Source organism: Idiotropiscis lumnitzeri, chromosome 8 (assembly GCF_059441095.1).
Source record: "Idiotropiscis lumnitzeri isolate Australia: NSW breed Sydney's pygmy pipehorse chromosome 8, RoL_Ilum_1.0, whole genome shotgun sequence".
NCBI lineage: Eukaryota > Metazoa > Chordata > Actinopteri > Syngnathiformes > Syngnathidae > Idiotropiscis > Idiotropiscis lumnitzeri.
The window spans coordinates 7,588,132-7,599,036 of record NC_142398.1 but is presented as its reverse complement, the minus strand read 5'-3'; positions in this window follow the sequence as shown (position 1 = coordinate 7,599,036).

Here is a 10,905-nt window from a genome sequence, read left to right as displayed (position 1 = left end):
TTCAACTGCTTCGCACAAGTATAGCCTCTGTCAACCCTCTAAGGCTTTTCTTTTTTTTCTTTTTTTTGGTGCATTTCCAACATGAAGAAACTTGTCGTCATAGATGGGTGGGATGTCAAAGGTTGTCCCACACAAAGACAAGAGGACAGGAATACACACACACACACACACACCCCCACACACACATAGCCTTGAAAGGGCCAAATAAGCTCGCCCTATCGTTGTTCTTGTTCCACCGTATGAGCTTCGAAGTTCGACTAGAAAGGGCCAAAAACACAGACAGGAAGCGGTAGCTCAGAAACCTCGTAACCTGCCGTCACACTGATGATCACGCCGAGCTCTGAGTGGGAGGCCCGTGTGAATCACAACTTGGACAGCAGATGCAGAGGGAAAATCAACATATTGATACAACCCTCTACATTTGAGAATTAGAATTTGAAAAGCAAAGAAATATTTAAAATTACTTTTAAAGCAATTTTTAGTTAATAAAACATTTTTTGTATTTTTTAAATATATTTTTTATGTATTTTTAAAAACTATATAATGAATAAAATAACTTCTTTTTTAACACTTAAAACGCTTAACACTTACAAAGTACAGGTAGAATATTTGACTGCTGAAAAACTACTTTGTCCAATAGTATTTGTTTCACTTTACAAAAAAGAAAATACTGGAACGTGATTTTCTTTGTCTTGTGTTGTTATGTTAATGTGGAAAAAAAAATGTACATAATCATTTTGGACTGAATTTCCTGAACATAATTAAAAACTTAACTTTGGTTAAAAAAATCTAATTCCCATACTATTTTTACATAATTTTTCATCAATCATTTTTCTTTTATTTTGCCTACCAACAACTGCATTGTTCTTCACCAAAAAACAACCAAAAAGGACAAAATTCCATTACTGGAGTCAAATAATACAATTTTGCATCCAAATAGAATGATTTCTTGTTTATCATGATCCAGCTCCTACTAAATCGCTCAAATCCATCTCCAGTCGATTTTGGGACATGCCTACATAATTGTAAAATAAATAAATCAATAAATAAACATAAAATGATTCTTGGAAGCAAAGAAAAAAAAATAACTGAGGGTTCAACTCGCGTAAAAATAAATAAATAAATAAATCATCCAAATAACATAACCACAATCAAGACAGATGATGCTCTCAGCCATGATGGCTTGCCTGTATGATGGGCAAAGACAGTTTAATGTAAGGTAGCACTGGGGCAGAAAAGTGCTTCGAGGTCCATTATGGATTTGGAAATGGACCGTTTATCGTGACGTGCGCTGAGAGCAGGAAGACGGCAATCGGAAAGATCCACTTTTTAAAAACACTTAAACCAGTGGAATAGATGAAACATTCCCATGAAACTGCAGATGGTGCTTTCATCATGTCCCACAGAAAATAATGCAGAATAAATACACATGCAATGAGTATCAAAAGTCTACACACCCCTGTTCAGATGCTGTTTTTTAACGTAGGGCTGGGCGATAAACCGAAAATTTACCGTTACCGAAATTTATTACAATGACCGAAATCATTTTGCCCATGTGGGAAAATTCTGTGTTTAAAAAAAAAAGAAAAGCCTTTTCTGTCTGCGGCAATGTTCATGCTCCTTGAAGACCGCTACAACGCCTCTAGTCACGTGACTCCACCCGTCTGCTCGAGAAAGAAAACAGACGTCGCTGTCGTAGCTGGCGATTCAAATCCAGAAGCTTTTTCACCACCCACAACACAACCATGCTGTGCTGAAAGTTCAAAGTGAGAAGCAAGGTCCGACAAGTGACAACAGCCCACGAACGGAGGCGACACCATACGAGAGAACGTCTCAGAGGTGGACGCGATAGCCTAGCACATAGCTAAAGATAAAGCTCCTCTAGTTACAGAGGCGCGCAGGATTTAAACGCTTCATGAAAGCCATATTTCCCGATATAAGACAACATCGGGTCGGGAGCTTAGACATGTCAAGCATTTTGCATCTACATCCGACTTGTGGTCGGGTCGCAGCATGGATCCCTGATTGAGCCTGACTGTGCATTACATAGACGACAAGTGGCGACTGCGCACCAGAGTACTCGAGACGGCACATTTTCCCCGATGATGCACACTTGTTTATTTGGCTTGCCTTGACATTTTCTTTAGCATTTTTTTTATTTGCCATTATTTACATCATGAGAGCATCTTGGCGCAATCTATTTGCAGAAGCCTTTTTCTTTGTGACATTGTTCAAGTCATGCGAAGCAAGCTATTTGGAATGTTTATACAAATGATTTTTGTACTTGTATTTTTCATTGAAAGTAATGCGTACCAGTTGGTCGATAAAAAAAAAACAGTCAATATGCATTTCCTGCATTTATTTTGATTTTAGTCCACGGGGGGAATTTATCATGCATTTATCGTGATCGAGGTAAAATTGCTCAATTTCTCGCGATATTGATTTGAGGTCATATCGCCCAGCCCTATTTTAACGTGAGCTGCTGAAAAAAAAATCATTGGTACCGTCTTATCAACTCTTAGGGATTTGCCCGCTGCGAAAACCACGACAAGGGAAGGCAAAATTCTCGCCAACCCTCCACATTCGGGTCACCACCTCGCCCACCTCCTTCCCTCAGGTAGGCGCAATCAAACAATGCGCACAATAACCAACAGACATTGCGATAGCATCTTCCCTCTCGCCGTTAACTTTATGTGGACGTTTCTTGGAAATGCATTCAGACAGAACAAGGTTTGAGAAGGGGACACACGGAGAAAACAAAACACATTCTAACTCACACTTGCCGCCATTTCAAGTGCCTCTGAGTAAAATTCAGATGTTCTAGCAAGCTCTTCCTGACATTTCTGTCGTCACATCTTACAGCACAAGCCATGCAAGCAAACCTTTGTGAGTGGTACAGGTTAAAGGTCACATTGGCGGTCATTCGCCGTACGGTGGGAGCATGACTTGCAAATTGTTCCGTGACCAAGCGTGTAACTTTTCACTCATACATTGGAACCCTGCCTACTTGCAGTGGAAAAACGCTTGGGTCAAATAAAACCAAATTTGGCTCAAAAAGGGACTCATCTACTAAATGTGCCAATTTAACCCAAATTTCTTTTCTTTTTTTTCTTTCAAAATTTATTTTTGTGTTTTCTACAAAATAACCCAAATGTCATGACTCTGTTCTGTTTGGTTTCTGTTTCTGGCTGGAGTAGTGGGCGGGTCCTTCCAGCGGCGCACCTGCCTTTCATCTCAGTCAGTGTGGTATAAATTGTCCAGCCGTTATTGGTTTGCCTAAGTCTTGCTCATGACTTTGTCTTAAATGTTGAATTTTCTCGACGGTCTCTCTTGTTCACATATTTTGTCTCACTTTGTTTTGCATTTTTCATCATTCCTGTTTTTTTTCCCCCCAGCATCATTTGTTGCACTTTTTTGATCTTGCGTATTTTTGTGTTAATAAAAGCTTATTGTTCAATTCCTTCTGAGTCATCTGTTTTAGTCTGATTGTGTTCGGTACCCACCCAAAAATAAGGTAGTTTTGCACAAAATGACCCAGAAAGTTGGGTCGGTCCCATTTTCACCAAAATTGTTTATTTTGGAGTGTGTGGCTCACTGCCTGTGGATTTCACCTATTTGTGGATTTCCCCCCCCAAATTTTCATTTTTTTTATCTATCCTCAGCAAATAATGGGGGTCCACTCTCAAGTTTCCTTATCAAAATGAATTGAAACACTGCGAATGCTTTCCAGCCCCTTAAAAACATGGAAATGTTTTTAATCATAAAACAAATAGCAATTTTGCACAAAACCTAATATAAGATTATGTAATGAAAAAGGGATTTCCTCAAGTGGAATTACTGCAGGTACTGCCAGTAATTTTGTGGTGATGTGCCTTTAACTCATTCGCTACCATTGACGGATATAGACGTACTTTCATTTTACCTGTGCTGGCAGTGAATGAATTAAGGGGTGTGGCTTCATGAGTGAGCTGGTGTCGGATTGGTCGGTTTTTCTGCATGCGAGTGTTTGGGCGTGAGTTGTGTCCGACAGCAGCTCCTTGCGACTCTTCTCGCTTTGTGTATGCGTGTTTGAATCTTTGTCCCGTTCAGTAATCGACTGAAAGTTCATCAGGGACTGTGGCTCTCCTTTTGTCTTCCATCACCGTCATTTCTTTATTTCTTTAATTTAACTTGATTTGGAACTTTTTCTTTCCTCCTATCATCCACGGTTCACATGCAGGCTCTTGTGCCGTCGTCCGATGTGACTTAATTGGGTAATGCCAATATTTACCGGCATTCAAAATTAACAGGATCGTGTTGTCTTTAATTGTACTCATGAATACGCCATGCCTGCTTAATAAGTCATGGTCAACAGTGGCGAATGTTTAATTCACGTGATTTGCTGAAGGCATCTCATCCTCCCCCCTTAATTTTTTTTTTTTTTTTTCAAAATCCTCCAAAGTCCCTCGATTGCTGTGACATTTCAACTTTTTTTTCGCGGCAAAGTCTTTGTTAGTAAAGCCATTAATATATAAATGATGAAACCTTTACCTGCTCCCCAGTCGACGCTGGCGCCACGGCAGCTTTCATGTTGTTGTTGTTGTTTGGATGCTAATCGCGTATTAATGCCATTCCGTGTGAACTCCAAGATGGCAGGCTGCCTGGTAATTCACACGCTTGTTCTCTGATGGCATCTGTCGAAGTGTGCTCCCTTCTCTTTCCCTGCATATCGGTACATGCCCGATGGGAAATTTCAAGCCAGCCCCAGACTGTTGAGGATGTAAGCAATTTCTTAACTGGGACACTTGCGAGAAGGGGGAAGAAAAAAAAAATATATAAAAAGACAGAACAGAGAGTGGTAGAGCAAGAGAAAGACAGAAGGGAAGGAGGTTTGAGGCCAATTCCTCTGTGACGGGCTGTGACAGAAGGAAGACATTTCAATATATTGCCAGGCGTCATTAATTTGGGGCATAAGAGTGGCACAAACAAAAGTTTAAGCGCACACGAGCGTCGGCTTCGGTGGCATGGCGGCATCGCTTCAGCGTTAGACTTCTTCGGAAAAATATCAATATATTAACAAGCTGTTTTAATTAGGAGGCTGGGAAGCGACATGCTGGCAATAATGACGAGATTGCATGAAAAACAGCTAGCGGAAAATTGGCTGTGTTCTTTTCATAAAAAATTTGGGGAACTTTTTCCTCTCAGCGGAAGTCTTTTTTCATTTTCTTTTTCATCCCAGTAAAACTTTCAAATAACCATTTGGCTTGAGAATGTAACTGTTGCGAGGCGTGACATACTACCACGAATACTTTGCGGAATCCTCTAAACAAAATCATGCACACTTTTTTTTTGTCTTTTTTTTCAGTATTTTATTTTGGAATGATATATATAAAAAAAATTAATTGTCGTAAGAAAGATGCCTGTAAAACCGAGTGAATTTTGATCATTTTGTTCAACAGTTGTGTTTGACCCAAGAAGAACTGTAATCAAGGATAAAAAAAAAAAAAAAGCCAGAACAGTCCACCCATCCATCCATCCAATAATTTTTCCACTTCTCGTCACGAGGGTCGCAGGTGTGCTGGAGCCAATCCCTGCTGACTTCAGGCAGTGAGATTAACTCATTTCCTATTCAAACTTAAAAAAAAAAAAGTTTCTGGAAAGTAAGGTGTTTTAGTACATTTGAATGATGGGGGCAACTAAATTCCTAATTTCATATCTTCAGATGAAAAGATTTAGTAAATTATGTTCTCTGCTAGCTAATTTGAGACACGTGTTTTAAATTAGGTTCACATTCACAAAGTATTCTAGAAGATCTGTCCGGTTATGTTGCAAGCATGTTGGAAGATTTCCGCATGTGCTATTTGAATTTTATTCACATTTGTAAGAGGTCAGATTGAAAGGACATCTAAATGTCTGAGGCTTTACCCGACCATGACATTTTGCAATTTTGCCACTGGAAGCAAACATGTCACCTGCACTGTAAATCCAACCATAATTTAATTTCACGTATTTTATGTACGACATACCGCATTGCGCTAATGCAAAATTATTATTTATTTATTTTTTTGTGGTGGTGGGGGGGGGAGGTTGTACATATTTCTAAAGCAGCTCGTGTTTTGGTTAAGCCTGGTTGTTCCATGTAATTTGCCTTGCCGTAGGTTAGTCTCGCTTTCTGTGACAGTTGTGTAGGAAAAGGATCAAAACACTTTGCCCATTTGATTAATGAAGAATTTTGCTGAAGATGTGGAAATACCAGCCTGATTTTTTTCATGGATGTACAAATTCATTTTTAAATCCTAATATTCATGTTCGCTGGTCAATTTTTGCCCAAGTCAGCATGTAAAAAAAAAAAAATCATTCCCAGTTCCGAAATACCTTGGGATTAAAAAATAAAACAATCTCTGTAACCTGATCCTAACGAAAACAAAAGCTTTCCATTGTTACGTCCTCCCTCACGTGTCCACAGGCTAAACACAGACATACTGATATGACTCGTTCATCTTGGACACATTCCTGTTCATAATCTGGCTCTGGTTGGGCAGACCCTTTAAACACGCTGATTAATCCAACTCGCTTTTCCCCCCCCACCCCCTTTGTCAGAAAGCCCATGAATACATATTTTGACTGCCTGAGATAATTTAAGTAAGTCATGGAACACAAAGACCAAGGAGTATCTTTTTTTCCAACCGTATTTGTTATTGTCAACATAAAACCGTGCACTGATGTTGAGGTCAAGGTCCGTACTTTGGTTGTGGCAGCTTTTGAAAAAAAACAAAAAAAAAAAACATCTGCAGACAATTTGAATGCAGTGTTTTTGTAAACACAGCTGCGAGAAGCAAATGGCCTAAAACTGACAATAACAGTTTTGAGTCAAGAATGACTGAATTGACGTTTTGTAACTGCAGGAATGGAAAAAAATAAAGCAACCGAGCGGTTTTAACCACAAGTTGCTTGCTGATTACAGATTATTCCTGCATGCTGTGGTTATCAACTCGGTCGACGATCTTACATCCTTTCCTGCAACCTGTTCCTAAATCTCCATCAAACGCAGTTGCTATTTTAATTAGTCCGGACTGGTCCCCTTCCACCGCCTCCCCCCGTAGATCACTTAATCCCTCCACTTATCCCTCTCAATTGGCGCCGGTGTTGTTTTTCTGATCTCATTTTAGCAACACGTCATCATGTTTAAAGGCACACTCTTTTTCGTGCCATCCACGATTTTCTAGTTCTGTCACTTTGGCCATATAGTCAGGACAGTTTTTGTTACAAATCAGGTTCTGCAAACATTTTTTTTCCATCTTCTGATACGCTTCTTCTTTTGTGACCTTTTAAGTGGAAGTTACATTCCAAAAACATGCATGGCAGGTCGATTGGACTCTCTAAATTGCCCCTAGGTACGAGTATGAGTGATGATGGCTGTTCGTCTATGTGTGCCTTGCGAAGCGGTTCAGAATTAGAATTATTATTATTTTTTTAATTGTGAAAAGATGAACAGCAAGCCAGGGGGTGTTAAACTGAGTTTTGTCGCGGGTCACATAGCAGTTAGGGTTTTATACCTAGACAAATCATTTCATACATAGACGAATCATCATTTGCATTAGAAAGAAAAAGGTTTTATTCCCAATGATTTTTAATTGTGTTAAAAGAAATTTTATGTATCCAAAGTAAAGGAGGTATCGGTACGCGGTATCGGCAAGGCTAGGCATGGCAGTTTTAATTCTATGGCACATTTCATACACAAGGTATCTCAATGTGCTTCACACAAGCAAAGACACAGCTCTGAACAACTTTCAAAAGCAAAGCAGAGAAAACAAAAGTAGCTTCCAAAAATTACTAAACTTTTACATAAAATTTTTAAAAAACATTATACATATGAAAATATCTAAGCAAAAAAACATTTAAAAATTAACGTTGTACGTATTTGGTTCTGTTGTAAAAATCAGCGATGAAGGAAAATACACGGAGTACCTTCAGTTTGGGGGGTCTTAGCGTCAAAACATTTGCAAAATATTTCTTTGACACAAGCAGTACATCGTGACTCCTTTGATTCCACCCAACTGCATTGGTGCGGTTCTTAAATGGCGACCCTCGACACATGGCGGCCCGTTGAACGGTCGCCATAGAATCGCCGAGGGGAATGTGGTTGTCATCGGAAAGGGAAAAGCTGAGATTTTCTTGCCGCTTGATTGCTTCATCGTGCGGTTAGCCGCCGATATCTTGACTCGATTAGTCGCATCTTGGTGTAATTTTGCACGGATCGTTGTTTTTTTGTTTGGTTCGAAGACGCCTTGATTAAAAGCATAGTTAGGAAAGTTCTCCAAATATTTATGATGTCTTGTCAAACACCCTCGCGTGGTCTCGTCAAACTGTCATGCTTGGTTTTGTCGCGTTTGTATTCCATTTGTGTTTACCAAAATTCACGGACTCATCTGGTTCTTTTTGGACTGCAAAGGCTCCTTCAGGTATTCGCTGGCCGACAAATGAGGCCTCTCAGACCTTATCGTAAGTAAGCGGGAGATGTTAAAGGTTAGAGGAGACAAGCCTCCAAAGAATGTGGTGGTGGTTAAGTCTCTGATGAAGAGCTCGTTTATCAAAGTGACATGTCGGCCATGTGTATTCACGGATAATACTGTAACAATCTTACAGGCTGTAGAAGATACTTTCTGACTTTCTGTGGTTAAACAAACAAAAACTCGAGCAATTCATCTTGAGTCTAGAAGTACTTAAACCAAATCCGTCGGACTCAAGGAAAAAGATTTGATGGGGAATGGCGCTGATTAGCCACTATTGGCGGCATATGCATATCTAAGCGCTCCTCCGATCGGTTGGCCTCAAGCACTGAAGCGACCCTTGACCCTCTTAATGGGAAACGTATTCCACCCCGAGGGCCGAAGGAAACTTAAGGGGCCCACCTGTGTTGACAATTAATTCCAGGAAGCTTGAAGAAACTCAACAAGAAAAAGCCGCTCACCTCCTGGACGGGGGAGTGAGCTTATCGTATAGTTTAGCGGGAATGACAACGGACAAAAACTCTTCATAAATTGGAGTGATGTCATTATTTATGTCAAGGCTATCTCAGGGTGTCCAAGTAACTGATTTCTTTTTTTTTTTTTTTTTACAAACCCCGAAAATTCTTCAGAAAACACTGATGGAAATTCATTATACATTCTCTATGGATTATGGAGGGATATGTGGGTAAAAAAAAAATCACCGAAAAATCAAAGAAAAATACCCAAAATGGTCAAATCAAGTTTAAATGTATTAGGGATGGCTCTTAAAGCACAAAAGGGAGATTCATTTGTCCATCACAACAGTAACAACAATCAAAAACTGACATAAATTTATTTATTTTTATTTTTTTAGAAAGAATAATATTTGCCCATCTCTGTACATACTAACTTCAGTCCAGCTGGTGTGATTATCCGGTCACTTAAATGATCTCCGTTATTCAAAAACGGCTTCACTTAGTCGTAAGTGGAAATGTGCAAAATTTCAAGCTTGAGCAAACAGATGCTTATCCTTAAAAAACACACAGAATACTGTGCATATTATTTTTTATTATCTTCAATGCAAGTTCATATCACTATCAAAATAAAAACTTTGAATTGAGATTTTGCTGTTGCGATATTTTATTTGGGCAGAGTTGGCTGCCGTCCTTTCTGGAATAAGCCACAGTGTGGGAAGAGTGATAGTGCGTCGGCTGCTCTCTGACTGTTGTTTCCTGTGTGAGATGATTTAAGCGGAGGAAATGAGCATGGCCGTCTAAAAGACAGAGGGTTGATGTCCGAGTTGTTCGCTGTACATTTTATACTCATTAACTGCAGGCTGCGTGGATTTTACAGTGTTGTGTTTGAGTTTGGCTTCCCGAGAGTCCTTCTTGCGACTTGAGATGCAATTGTGAGCGTTCACACAGAGAAGAAAAGTGTTGAGTCAACACTCAGAAGCAGACTTTGTTCACGCAAAACCGACGAGGTGCCGGATAATTGAGAAAAAAAAAACTGTCCAGGCAGAAGACACGTTCATCATTTCCTGTGCTTGTTTACTCTGAGAGTTCTTGGGAGACCAAGGCAGGCATGCTTGATGGCAAAAACGCAATCAAAATGTTATCTGTTTTGCAATGTACCGTAACGCTCTGAAATGTGTTTTTTGAACAAATTGCAATTACGTAAAATATATAATAAGTGTCTCTGACGTTTTTGGTCAAAATCCATTCAAGACTAAGTATGACAGGACGTTTATTTAACTTTATCGATCTTGGTTTCTCATGGGAATTACGACGACGCCAACGTTACTTTCCAAAAGTGTTGCCCATATCACATTTGCCTTTTTATTCTCAGCCTACTACCTCAGACCATGACTTCTTTTTTAGTATCTTTGTTTGCCTGCTGTCAGGGATTCTACAAAAACAACAAAATCCGGGTTCCCCATACTGCATGCTGAGAGTTGTGGATTAAGACAACAATAAAAATAAAAATAAAAAATGCAATAAAAATCATCTCCACTGGGAGTCTCACTGGTCTGTACGTAGGCTTTGAAGTGACCTGTCACAGTTGACATCAACGTTTTTCAAGTAATATCGAACTATTCCGGTGGTGTAGTGCAGTGTTCCCCAACCACCACTCGTCACTTTGGACTGGGCCGCACAGATGAAAGAAAAAAAAAGTTTCTCTACTTCAGTTTATTTATTATACCTGGCTGAAAATATTTTATTTTGAAAAGTGACCGGCTTCTTTAAGTTACATCATACTCTTGACGCATGTCATAATGCTAATTGTCTCAGTCGCATTACGCTAAGGTCATAGAGCTATTGGTCGTGACCGAAAGAACAAGATCTTGGCTACAAGCGGGTTGACATGAGTTTCCTCTGCCGGGTGTCCGGGCTCTCGCTTCGAGATAGGGTGAGAAGCTCTGTCATTCGCGAGGGAC